We start from the raw sequence: 13,793 nt of genomic DNA, 5'->3' as shown, positions 1-13,793 counted from the left end.
CTTCAAAAAGGTCTCACAGAGACAGATAACTGGTGCCAGCACCATGGTTTAAAGCTAAATGCCTAAAAATGTATAGTCATATCCTTTGGCAAAAACAATGTGCCCACAAATTACCACATAGGCGGAAACCCATTAAGTACAGAGAAAGTTATTAGGGACCTAGGGACCCAAGTTGATAGCAATCTCTCCTTTGAAAACCACATTGCCAAAGTGGTTAGAAAGACCTTCTACATAGCCTACCTCATCACGAAGGGTTTCACATCTAGATCAAGAGAGGTAATCGTGCCCCTTTATTCATCCCTCATCAGGCCCATCATAGAATACAATGCCCTTTTGGGATGTACCTTACCCGACACCTGCAGCAATTAGAAAGACCCCAAAAGTATCTCACCAAGAGGATCAAGGGTCTCAAACAGATGCCATATGCTGCTCGGTTAAAAAAACTCCAGCTCTACTCAGTTGCATACCGCCTACTTCGAGGCGATCTATGCCTGACATACAAAGCTATGTCAAATCCAGAATTAATAGACATGCTCCACCTCAGTAAATCTAAATCCCTTAGAGCCACACGCTCAAGAACTTGCTGGAGGGACAGGTTCATAACCCAGAGGCTCCCTTCACTCTGAAATAGAATTACAGTTCATGTGAGGCAGAGCACCTCACTGAATCTCTTCAAGAAGAATCTCGATAGGTGGATGGGGGATCGTAGGTTTGTCCCAGGGATTACTCCTGTGTCACTATTAGACAGAGGCACAGTAAACTAAACCTTAAAAAGGGCACAGTATACTCAAATCAAGGAGTGGCGTAAGCCATACAGAATCGGGCTAGGCTTATAATTGCCTCAGGGCAGATAGCCTAGTATGAACCTATGAACCTATAAAACCGGTGGCTTTACAAATACCTGCACTAGAGACCTAACTGTATGAGTGATAAGCTCCTAACTCAACATATTCACAGTCTTTTGAGTAATTTATCACTATAGGTAAAATAAAGTACTTCTTTATCTACATTTAAAGGTAAGTCTTGATTACTGCATAGGGGTGACACAGATTTACACCAGGTTTATCATGTACAGCCCTGCTTGATTTGGGATAAGGGCACTGCTGAGTGCTTGAGAAGGTGACAAATATGTTTATGTTTGCCTACTTAAAGATGCATTTAGGCATCACATGGTCCCCATGATTGCTTACCTAGTATTCTTCTATGGTTCTAAGTTCCTATGTCCCTAAAGACCAGTCTAGGGAAGGATGGACTGTACTGGGGCCATATAAAATGTTTATTTTGTAAATATACTAAAAAGTGAACAGTTATGTTTGGGAATCATAAATATCTAGCTAATACCACATCATTGCTAATTAAGGATCCTGGTAACACTGCCTTACCTTGTACCATCAGTCAAAAGTAAGCACTGATCTTCACCCAAGTCATAAAATATCAAATTGTTAAAAGTCCTTACCAACTGAAAGTGTCATACAGAATTATAGTATAACTGTATTGTGTGGAGATTGTAGTCCTCAGGTCTTGGTAGTAGTTCAGTGATTGCAATTGTTCATTTAGTTTCTAAGGATTAACATGAGATTTATTTATTTATTTTATTTTATTTGACATTTGTTAACTGGGTTAGTCCAACTGAGCCAAAGGACCATTTTCTGCTTTTCTCCTCGGTTCTCCACTGAGAAAGGCCTAGCATTGTAAAACAATGTATTTTTTTGTCTAGGCTGTAACTACATCAAGATATGCTGAATGATGATAGTAGGATACAAAGTATTTCTAAACAGTATCATTATGAAAAGTAAGCATGGAAAGCAGTAGGATGCATAGATGGCTAAACAAGAACATTTACTAAATTGATGATAATTTCTGTAAGAATCACTAGATTATTCCAGTGAGGTATTAACAGCATTCATGGTACATTTCTGAATAGCTGGAAAAACCCTTTAAGTGCCTGGGTTCATCCAGTCTGATGCCCATATTATCCAAATTTAACTGGTAAAATCATTCTAGTGTGGAAGATGCTGTGCAACATTCTGTCCTGCAACAGACAGCAGTATGGGATAGTACCCACACACTAGAAGGTAAAAGCCACAGCAGGGTTAACAGACCACTTCAGGCACAGAGGAACATGAGGAGAACGTGGGCACTACTTACAACACAGCAGGCACACTAAACATGCATTCAGGCCATGAGAGATCATTTGGTGCAGATGTTTGCTTCAGTGCATTATAGCCTTTTCTGAACTGCTGACAGTTATTTGAAAGAAGTAATATAGGGGATACTATTTCAACCATAAGTACAGATTATAAGAACACATGCAGGGATAATTTGTGCTTTACATCAAATATTATTATACAAAATATAATCAAGGTGATGTGCAGGGAGGTCATCACTTGTACAACACAGAGTCAAGACACAGGGTCAACTAATAAAATTAAAATTCAAGACATTGCTCTTCAAAAGATAGGTAACCTACACAGTGGTACTCCTTATGTCTGTGTGTTTGTTGTGCATAGACACTATTATTGTAGTCAGTGGTGGACTATAATATGAGCGAATTTAGCAGTCACCCAGTGCCAACAGGTCAGGAGGGAGGAACCACGGACATCTAAGAAATTGTTATGTGTTCAGCATTGCTAACTCATTTTATTTTGTTTATGTGTTGAACATAACAAGTGTTCTCTAAAGTACTGTTTTAATTATTATTAAAAAGTATTAAATGACAGACCATCCCCAGTATTTACCTATATACACTCACTATGCCTGCCTTTTACACATACACAGCCTTGTGCTGATCTTCAGCTCGGGCACTTTGTTTTTTAAATATTTTCAGTAAAGAAATGTTTCTTTACTTAAAAGAATAAACATCTGCAGTGACATTATATAAAGCTTTCTGTTCATCACCTTCCCCTGATTCATTGGCATGGCAATAAGAAAGCCTGCACGTAGTAATCAGAGTAGAGTAGTTGTGGTTGTGGATGGCTGGTGTAAAAGTTAACAGCAAGTTGCAGTTCCGCTAATGTGAGGTAAGTAAGTTTTTTTTTTTTTTTATTATGTTGACAGGCACTCAAATGAGAGGGTGAATGAAAGCAACTTGCCCTTTCATTTGTCCTATAAGATGTCTAGTATTAAGGACTAGTGTGCAATTATATGAAATAAGTTGGAATATTTACTGTCTGGTACTCATTATGTGAATAAGGTGCAGGGTAAGAGAAGGAAAAGACATGAGTCGAGAATTGATAGAGAACCTGCAACTGCCATACAGGTTTGACTTCGGTTTGAAAGAGCTTAATAAAAAAAGGCATACAAGACAAATGCTATGCTGCTTTAACTTATTTCAAATTAAGGAGTGGCTAATTAAGTACTTTAATTCAAGCTGAGAAGCAATAGGATCTTAGGTACAAATGTCAAGTTGTTGCAAGACCTTTTCAGACTTGTACTGTAGGAACAAAGCATTTAACAAGGTGAGAGAAAATGAATGGTAACCAAGATAGCATATCCCGATTCTAGTGTTAATATAGAAAGACATGCTAAATCAGTTCATGAAGCTGCAGGTCAGGGAACAGTTATTTCAGAATGAAGCATCACTATTATGGCCTAGGAAACAGGTTGGGCCTACAGAAAGTCAAGGTACTATGGAAATAGATGGCAGAGTAAGGGAGAAGGAATAGATGACAGATCAGTTTCACAAGTAAAATGCCTAATGCTAAAAGAGAAAATGTGAAAACACAAAAGGTTATAGCTGTTGGGGGAATGCTAGATAGAAGCTGACCATGTGAAGCAGGAGTAAAGAAAGCAAATATGGGATGCAAAGTCCAAAGGAAGGATGCAGTAGATATATATTGGATGACACCATTGATCTAGATGAAGAAACAAAATTTAAAAAAGTAAATTGTAAAGTTAGTACATTCCTTTTCTTCTGAAATGTGGCAACAGCTCTTGTAATGACCAGTGGAATGATAACTTGTATAATGGAGGTAAAAAAAGGCTTTTCAAGCTGGTCACGTAGTTTAATCAGTATGCTGACCACTATGAGGAATGAAACCAGATTAGGGGCAAATATATGCCACAAGAGCAGGGAATGGGCTAAATGTAGTGCAGGAGGAGGGTAGTTTGTAGGATTTCTAGACAACTCAAAGCAACACAAAGGGATGCACCGAAACTGGCATTCTGACAAAGGAGATGCAGTTTTGGTGAGGGAAGAAGGATGTGAGTAAAGTTAAGATATGGCTTTTGGGATGAATATATGAAGAGAGTAAGGGGCTGTGCACAATGCACCATTGAATATGCAGGATAGCATGGAATAGAGTCGGGGGACAACTGCACTCTGTGTAAAGTCAGCTACAGTAGATAGTGTGGTGATCTTCTTAATGATGGGTAATTACTTACCTAGCAACTTTGCAAGATGACCATGAAGCTTGTCGAACAGATGTCTGTGGAGGTAAAAAAGTAAAAGATGGAGTACCGGAATGTCCTGGGAAAAACAGGATGAGGAAAAATGGTTGGAAGCACAAAATGGTATAAGAGGGATGATGGATATGATAATGCTTTGAAGAGCTGAGGGCCTTAGTCAGTTTTCCAGAAGACTGATAAAGGAATAAAAATAGTCAATCAGCCACTCAATCTATTAATCATTCTTTATGCGCCTATAAAGTTGGACATATCACAATGTTAAAACAATCTTTTTATTCTTCTTCTTTTGGCTTTTAGGGGTCGCCACAGCGGATCTTCTGTCCGCTCATGATTGGCAATGGAATTTTACAGTGTCGAGTTGCCAGCCCGACACCCAACCTTCCACAGAAGGCAAACACATGCACACATTCACACCTAGGGCCAATTTAGAGTGTCCAGTTCACCTCCTGCATGTCTTTGGGATGTGGGAGGAAACCGGAGCACCCGGAGGAAACCCACGCGACCACAGGGAGGACATGCAGACTCCGCACAGAAGGCACCCCAGCCGAGAATCAAACCAGAGAACCGCTTGCTGTGAGGCGGACAATGTTAAAACAATAAATATATAAAAAACTACTCATAAAAATGTCACTGCTCATGAAATAAAATGAATATCCATTTATTACAAAACAATTAGGAGGGATCCCAAAATCCTCATTAGAAAAGTTGCACCTTAAGCCTCTTCCTGAAGCAAAGCATGGATCATATTCATAGATTAGTTACAGAAATGAATTCCAGAAGATCAGGAACATGTTAGAAAAAGGGTCTGACTCCAGAGGACTTAAATCAAAACTTGAAGAACCTGACATAGTTCAGATCTTGCGATGACACATGTGCCTGTTTCTTATAATAGACTAAAACTCTTCAATTCTCTTTCAATGTTGTCAGTCAATAATAGGCTCTCCCTCTTCCTCAGTCATACAAAAAATCTTACTTTTAAAATGAAGAAATAAACTTCACATTCTATTGATGACAAAAAAACTTGAAAGAAAAATTATAAAAAAAAACTGAGTTTAAACATTTCACATGTACTTAACAAGAATGTGTACTTAAGCATTTTAATTGTATATAAAAAAACTCAATTATATACTTAATAAACTATAATAAACTTATATATGCTATATAATAATATAAAACAGAGACAAACAATAAAACAACCATAAATAGTCAATCACATAAGTCACAAGAAACAAGCAAAAATTGTTCTTAATGAAACTGAAGCTGTAGCCTGTGTTGTGATTAATATTAATTAAAATTTTTATTTGTAGCCATTTAGTTTTGTGATTTTTTGGTGTTGTGTAAACAATGGTATCTTGAAAATACAATTTCTAGAAATAATTTTCCAACAAAGTCAACAAGTCACCCGAATGTCGAAATTATATAACAATTACAATATACACACTACTGGAAAAAGCTCACCAACAAACCCAATTTATAAAAAACTTGTTGTGTGGCTGTGATGTAAACAAATTTAAAAAAATTTTATATTATATAATTAATATAATATAAATAAATAAATAATAAATTTAATATAAGATCATTGTATTATAAAAAATCTAAAACATCTCATCAAATAAATAAATTAAAAAATTTAAATTATTTTATTTCACAGTCCCACACACTACCTTCACTCTCACAGCTAGAGACTTTTCACTGATAAAAGCTCACAAAGCTCACTACAACTCTGCAAACAAGGAGAACATTAAAATGCTGAGTTCTGAACAATCATCTTTCCCATTCCACTTTTTCAGTTGTTTCAATAACTAGCTTATTCACCAATTTTGTGCATAAACTGCTCTCACCGAACAGTCTGTATATGGCTTGAACGGAATTGTGAATTAACACAACTCAGTAAAACCAATCGTCAAATAGAAGGAAATTTTGCCAGAGGACACTTTAGAGAACGGTGATATTATTTTTCTTTTTTCAACCTGACATAGTTCAAAGAAGAAACAGAAAATTCCAGTAGATCACCAAAAACTACTTTTTTAAAAACACCTTCATTAAATTATTACTTAAGACACAAGCACACATACATTAATAGAAAAGAAAACACACTATATTAACATTTTTTCATTTAAACACATTATACACTACATATATGTTTTCTTTGTTTACATCAACTCTCACGGTCCAACATTACGTAAAATGCGTATTTCCTGCCTTCCTTTAATACTGGATATGTAGGGCTTTGAATGGCATAATGACAATCCTAAAAGTTGATTGTGTGCTTGACAGAAAGTCCGTGCTGACAATGAAGGATACATCTGATGTGATTATAGCTAGAGGTGCCATTAAGGAGACTTACTGCCAAGTTCTGCACACATAGTAACCTATCAGGTTCATTGTTTGAGACCCCAGATAATGGGCATCACAGCAGTCCAGGTGAAAGCAAACCAGTGCTTGCACAATCACAGGTAATTCTTCTGAAGAAATAAGGTGTTTAATACAAGAAATGCTCCGAATTCAATTAGATGACCCAGGATAGCTGTCAGCCTTCCTTGAAATGACAGCCAGTCATCAACAATGACTCTGAGATAATGTACCTTGGATACAAACTCCAACATACACCCACTATAAACAAAGCAAGGGTTAAGAATAGGTAGCAGAACACTGGAATTTGGCTCATCAACTGATCCTTATCCTGTACCTGGCGACTTGCTTAGCACAACAGAATATGTGCACACGTTGCTGCTATCCCCTCAGGATTATGTTTTACCTGGCCCTCCTACCATGATCCTTTGTGACATAGAAGAACACACTATGGCGTCCAGAGCCATTTTCTCCTCAGTCGATCCCTATAACAGCCACTCTGTGAGAGCCACTCTGCGAGACTTCTGGTGATGCATGGGATGTAACTCCCTTAATGTTATTCTAAATTAGGTATTTGTATTTGTATTTTCAGGCTGAGCACTTTGATGTACATACTGCTGTCGTATGCAACTGCTCCTTGGTTATAATATGTGTTTTGCTGTACTGTTTGTCAGCTGTTAGTTTACCTGGACAGGGTATACACGTGAAGGGTTTGTTACATGCATTAGACTGCTGCAACATAGAATATGTGAAAAGTAGCTATCTAGAATCTTTCTTTTTCAGAAGTAGCCATTTTCTAATGCTAAATGTTGTAGCCTTGCTAAGCTTTATTTTACTGCAATGGCATCTTGATTGCAATCACCCACTGGTGTAATCATTTATTTGCTAATACTCTAATAGCTGGCCTTCCAACTGGAATGCTTAGCAATTGAATGGCATGATGAACTGAATCTGTAACCTACTAATATGATAAGAGTTATATGTGTCTCGGGAGTGGTTACTGTAAAACTTGTTGCGTAATTATTATTATCGTTATTGCAATACATTTGTTGTGCATTGGCTTTCGCTATCACTGTGTACATGAACAGGATTCAGTTTTCCTTTCTCTGTTCTTTGCCTTTTGCTCTACTCTCCACTACAAAATACTCCAGTTTTCTCTCCATCCCTGCCAGTGTACTGTTTCTTGCTCCTCTTTCTGTTGCACTCTTAAACCTCTGCCTCGCCACCTCTTTACTTACCTCTACCCACATTTTGTTTCCCTTTCTATTCCTCTGACTTACCTCTACACATTTACTAACCTCTACCCACATCTTCTTTCCTTCCTATTCCTTTTCCACCTCTTTATTACATCTACTTTTAGACATATTTCCACTTCCACACTAGAATACGCCTTAAACTACCATATAGCCATATACTGTCTAGCCCTCCTATCTGGACTGCCCCTACTTTTTCCTTTCCTACTGTCTGCTACTTTGTCAACATAGTCCCCTGTCTTCTCACACTATTTCTGCACCATAACCTCTCCTTCTCACTCAGAATAAGCTAACTGTACTCTACCCTTCTAACCTTGCATTCACCTTGCTCTTATTTTTATTTCAGAACTGCGTTCATCAACCTAGCCTCCACCAACTCCTCCCAACCATCCCGAAGCAACCCAGCTATACGGACACTCTCCACTTTACCCTTAGCTGTTGACATCCACTCCAACCCTGGCCCCAACCACACCTCACACAATAACCTCATATCACCACATCAACCCAACCTCTACAAATCCATTTGCCTGGTAACACTAAATACCCAAAGCATCTGTAACAAAATCCCCAATTTCCATGCATGGCTCTCACATAATTAACCTGACATAATCGCACTGAGAATTGGCTCAAACCATACATCAAAGATTCTGAGTTTCTGCCCCCTGGCTATCAAACAATAAGTTCTGACAGGATCAATAAAAAAGGAGGTGGTATTGCAATAATGTTTTCCAGCCACCTCACTATAATACCATACTCTAATCATATTCCCCAGTTTGCCAATGCCGAACTAACCATTGTCTTATTAAAAATAAACAATCATAAAAATCTCTGCATCATTGCCATCTATGAAACAACAGCTCCATACTGGAAGACATTTTCACTTGGATCTCTTCCAGCATAACAAATGAAACAACTATCCTAGGAGATATAAACATCAGTTGGACAAATCTGACCTCCAACCCCTCTACCTACAATATAAACCTATTCAACTTCACCCAACTCATCAACTCCCCAACCAGAATATCCAATTACTATTCCACCGGATCCATCCTGGACTGGATACTCGTCTAACACCCCAACAAAATATCTGAAGCCTGCACCCTCCTGGATTCCTTAAGTGACCACCTCCCCACCTACATCCACTGGTCTCCAAGTACCCTACAACACTGACACCACTATAAAGAAATTCACAACCTAACAAACTTCAACTCAATACTCTTCTCTGACATCCTTAAAAGTATAAACTGGAGCATACTAAAACACTCCCATTAGATAACGCTATTAACTATTTAAATAATTCCTTTATAGACACACTGAACAACCACACACCTATAATCAAAAAAGGATAAAAAACAATCCTGCCCCATGGCTGACCAAACCCACCAAAGATCTCATGCATCGCAGAGACAAAACTCTAAAGCACTACAGAAACACCAAAAACCAAGACTCCCTTTTGCTCTTTAAACAACTCCGTAACCAAGTAAAGAAACTAGTTCAAATTAAGATAAAAGAAATACTACATTAAGCTCCAATGCAGCCACAATCTGAATCCAAAAATATTTTGGAATGCCATCTTCTCCCTCCTTAATCCAGGCACCAAAGAAAATCCTTGCCCATATCCCAACAAGATACCTCAGGAAATAGCATCATTTTTTTAACTCCTTCTTCATAAACTACATAGCTAACCTCCCTGCCAACTTTCCTAACACTAGCAGCATAAATAACACTCCTCTCCCCATCTCCCCCTCCCCTTCCCAAATTGTCTACAGCCCCCAACCCCTATTCAGCCCCTACCCCCAATTTTACACTCCAATCAGTCTCCACCACAAGTATAAAAAACTACTCTTAAAGCTAAAACCCTGCTCAAATGCTCTGGATAACTTACCCACCTTCCTAAAAGCCGCCATTGAAGCCATAGCTTACCCCATTAGTATCCTGATTAACAGATCAATTGCAGAATCTTATGTACCCAACTGTGGAAAAAGGCTTACATCCTCCATCTCCACAAAGGTGGCAAAAACAATGATATAGCTGACTTCTGCCCCACTGCCATCCTCTTACCAATCTCCAAGTAACTAGGAAAAAAATGTATTCACACACAGAGCATGCCCTATCTCATCCAAAAGGACCTCTTATCTCCATCGCAGCATGGCTTTCGACCTAGTCACATTAACACTACTGCCCTTATATCATTCCTCAACATCATTAACAGAACCCATTACTCTGGGAAAACTGTTGCAACCATACTCCTAGAACTCTCAAAAGCCTTTGATAATGTCTCCCACCCCTTACTACTATCACAACTCTTTCACTTCTATCTCTCCCTCGCCACTATAAACTGGTTCTCAAGCTATCTTTCAGACATGCAACAACCTGTCAAATGGCAAAACTCCATCTCATCCTACCTGAGTAACCCTACTGGATTTCCACAAGGCTCCATACTTGGCCCCCTACTATTAAATATCTTTATCAATAACTTCCACGCCTCTATCTCCAATGCTGATTTAATTCAGTAAGCAGATGACTCAACAACAGTGTGCTCTGACAACTCAATTTCTGAACTACAACTTAAAACACAAACTGCTTTCTCCACCACAGAATCCTGGATGTTCAGCAACCAGTAAGCTCTGAACCCAAACAAAACTAAAATCATGATTTTCACCCCATCCAAATCCATGATAGTACACAAACATACTTTCAAAATCTACAGCCAAACTAAATCTCTGATAGAAATCATCCCACACTCAACACTTCTTGGGTAGTCATAGATGAACAACTAAAATTTGATATCCACATACAACAAACTATTAAAAAAAACATCAAAAAGTAGGATTGCTTTATAGGCACAATCAATACTTAACCTATCCACAAAAAAAACTCTTGCATCCACATACCTTCTCCCCTCTCTCATTTATGGCTCCCCTCTACTAATTAACCTCCAAGCCTCCCTAAAAGCCAAGCTGGAAGCCTGCTACAACTAGATTTCCAAATTTGCAACAAATTCCAAATTCTCTTCCCACCACTGTAAGGCACGTCAATCTCTAAATTGTCTGGAACTACCAAATTACCTTGACTGCTTACAACTTACTACTGCTCACAAATTCATCTTCAAATCCTTTGACTGTCCATCCCTTAATTCCATTGTCACCCCCTACCTTAGATCTGAGAACACAAATTTACTCCAAGTTCACAAGCCTAAACGACCCCCAGGATGACTTATCTTCTCTTTCTCCCTAGCCAAAAATGGAATAATCTTCCATTATCTCTCAGACCTACCCTTAACCCTGTCAATGTTAAATCCTCTCTACACTCATACCTCTAAACTACCTGGAACTGTCCTTACTCATAATCCTACACTACCCCCCCCCCATAAAACCTCTTAACTCTTCTCTTTACTAGCCCATTAGCTCACTTAACTCTCTCTCTCTGTGTATGTATATATATATATATATATATATATATATATATATATATATATATGTGTGTGTGTGTGTGTGTGTGTGTGTGTGTGTGTGTGTGTGTGTGTGTGTGTGTGTGTGTATATATACATACATGTATATATATATATATATATATATATATATATATATATATATATATATATATATCCCGTATTTCTCCATAAATAAGACCTAACCAGAGAATAAGGCCTAGCATAGTTTTCCAGTGGGGTCATGATATAAGTCCTACCCCAAAAATAAGCCCAAGTTAAGATCATCAACAACAAACGACCGACATGTTGAATTATAAAATAATATTATTGACACCTGTTGACTGAGGTTATCATACTCTGCTCACCATTTTCAGACCATTTGGACACCCAACTTCTCTTTGTAGAAAGTTGTAAGATTCTTTCCTAGGGAGTCCTCCACAATTCTTACTGTAACCCTAATCCTTTCCCACACTTGACGGTTGAGATCCTTGGCCCATAAACAGTGACAAGAGTACTTTGATTAGTCAAAGTACAGACAACGCACGTAAAACATGCGCACTTGATAACGAACGACTGTGGTGTCTTCTTAACTGTCACCATTTTGTATTGCCACTCCTGTCTCCTAAGTCTTCAATTAACCCCCCCCCCCCCCAGACAAGATGAATGCAAAAAGGAAGAGCCATTCCGTCGAGTACAAGAAAGGAATCATGGAGGACTCCCGGGGAAAGAATCTGATGGCTTTCTGTAAAGAGAAGTTGGATCTCCGAATGGTCTGAAAATGGCATGCAGCATACGATAACCTCAGTCAACAGGCCGATGAGGGAAATGCTAAGAGGTGCAAGTGTGGATCAGGTCAGCAATCATTATTTCCTGAGCTGGAAGACATCATCTGTGAATGGATTGCTAACAGGACAGCAAAGACTTTGGTTGTGTGCAGGGCTGATATTCAAGCATTTGCCCTTGCAATGTAATATCCCCAGAAGAATTCAAAGCATCACAACACTGGCTGGATGGCTTCCTTCAGTGATATGAGCTGTCTCTAAGAAGATCAACAACACTGTTCAAGCCGGAAGATACTGAAGTTATTAAACATGTACTTGCATTCAAGTCCTTTGTTGATGGCATCAACTTTTCTAAATACCAACTCTCCAACGTGATTGCTATGGATGAAACTGCAGTGTTTATGGGCCAATGATCTCAAACAACAATTGATCAGAGGAGTGCCTCGTCAATCTACATTCCCTCCACTGGTTATGAAAGTGCACGTTACCTGTATTTAGGCAATTCATCTAGACGGAAAGAAAACCCCACCGCTAATCATTAGTAAGGGCAAGAAAGATAAGATTGAACATGTTTCAGGCATTTACATTCTTGAAACCAAAAAAGCCTAGTGCACATAAGCAGTTATAAGGAAATGGGTCGATGTAATACTGCCACTTGTTTTGCGAGGTGGCGAAAGAGGTCTGCTAGTCTGGGATTCAGCCAGCACTCACCATGCTAAAGGCATGAAGAAATTTGTTGCACGGAGAAGAATAGATCAAATAATGATTCCCGCAGGAATGACTGCCTATCTCCAGACTCTTGATATTGCAATAAACAAGCCATTCAAGGACCATTTGCGCATGGAACTCAATGACTACATTGAAAATAGAATGGAGAGAAATCAGTATGGAAACTTTGTGAAGCCTATCCTACAAGAGGTCGTGACTTGGGAGAAAAACTCATGGGATAAAATCACTGACAGCTGTGTTGCCAATGCACTACAAGCAGGCTACTTGGACAAGCGGTGCTCATTTAAGGAGCGCTCTATTGCTAGGCATGACAGATTGGGACCAATGATTCTACAGGAAATGGAGTCGCAAGAAATTCAGGCCAGAATTTGGAGGTTGGAGACTTATGACAATGTTTCAGAAGAAGATAACATGACTGTATTTGAATAATGTTTCCATTATCGGGGCAACAGAATGAATTGCTTCTGCTTTCAGCTGCCAGCAAGCTCTTGTCAGGTTTTTTGACTTTATTGTATTAAGGCAATGTTTCATAATCAAGGGGTAATTACAAAGTAAGGCCACTAGTTCCCAGAATTAATTTTTATGACTTTACATCATTCTTCTCTTATGGTTTGGGTAAGGAATAAAGAAAGCATCATTACTCAAAAAGTGGCAGTTAGTCGCCTGTTTTATTCCTCTCCTCCAATACACATGTATTGAGATTTTTCTGCACTTCCTGTTAAGCATGAAATATTGCACTGTGAAAGCCAAGGTGTAGATATTCTGAAGTTGAAATGTTTGTTGCACTGTTTATGTAGAATTCTCACATAGCTGTTAACGCCTTACCTAGAACTGTTG

Source organism: Protopterus annectens, chromosome 17.part0 (genome assembly GCF_019279795.1).
Source record: "Protopterus annectens isolate FY-2018-M chromosome 17.part0, PAN1.0, whole genome shotgun sequence".
NCBI lineage: Eukaryota > Metazoa > Chordata > Ceratodontiformes > Protopteridae > Protopterus > Protopterus annectens.
Note: the sequence above shows the minus strand (reverse complement) of the source record.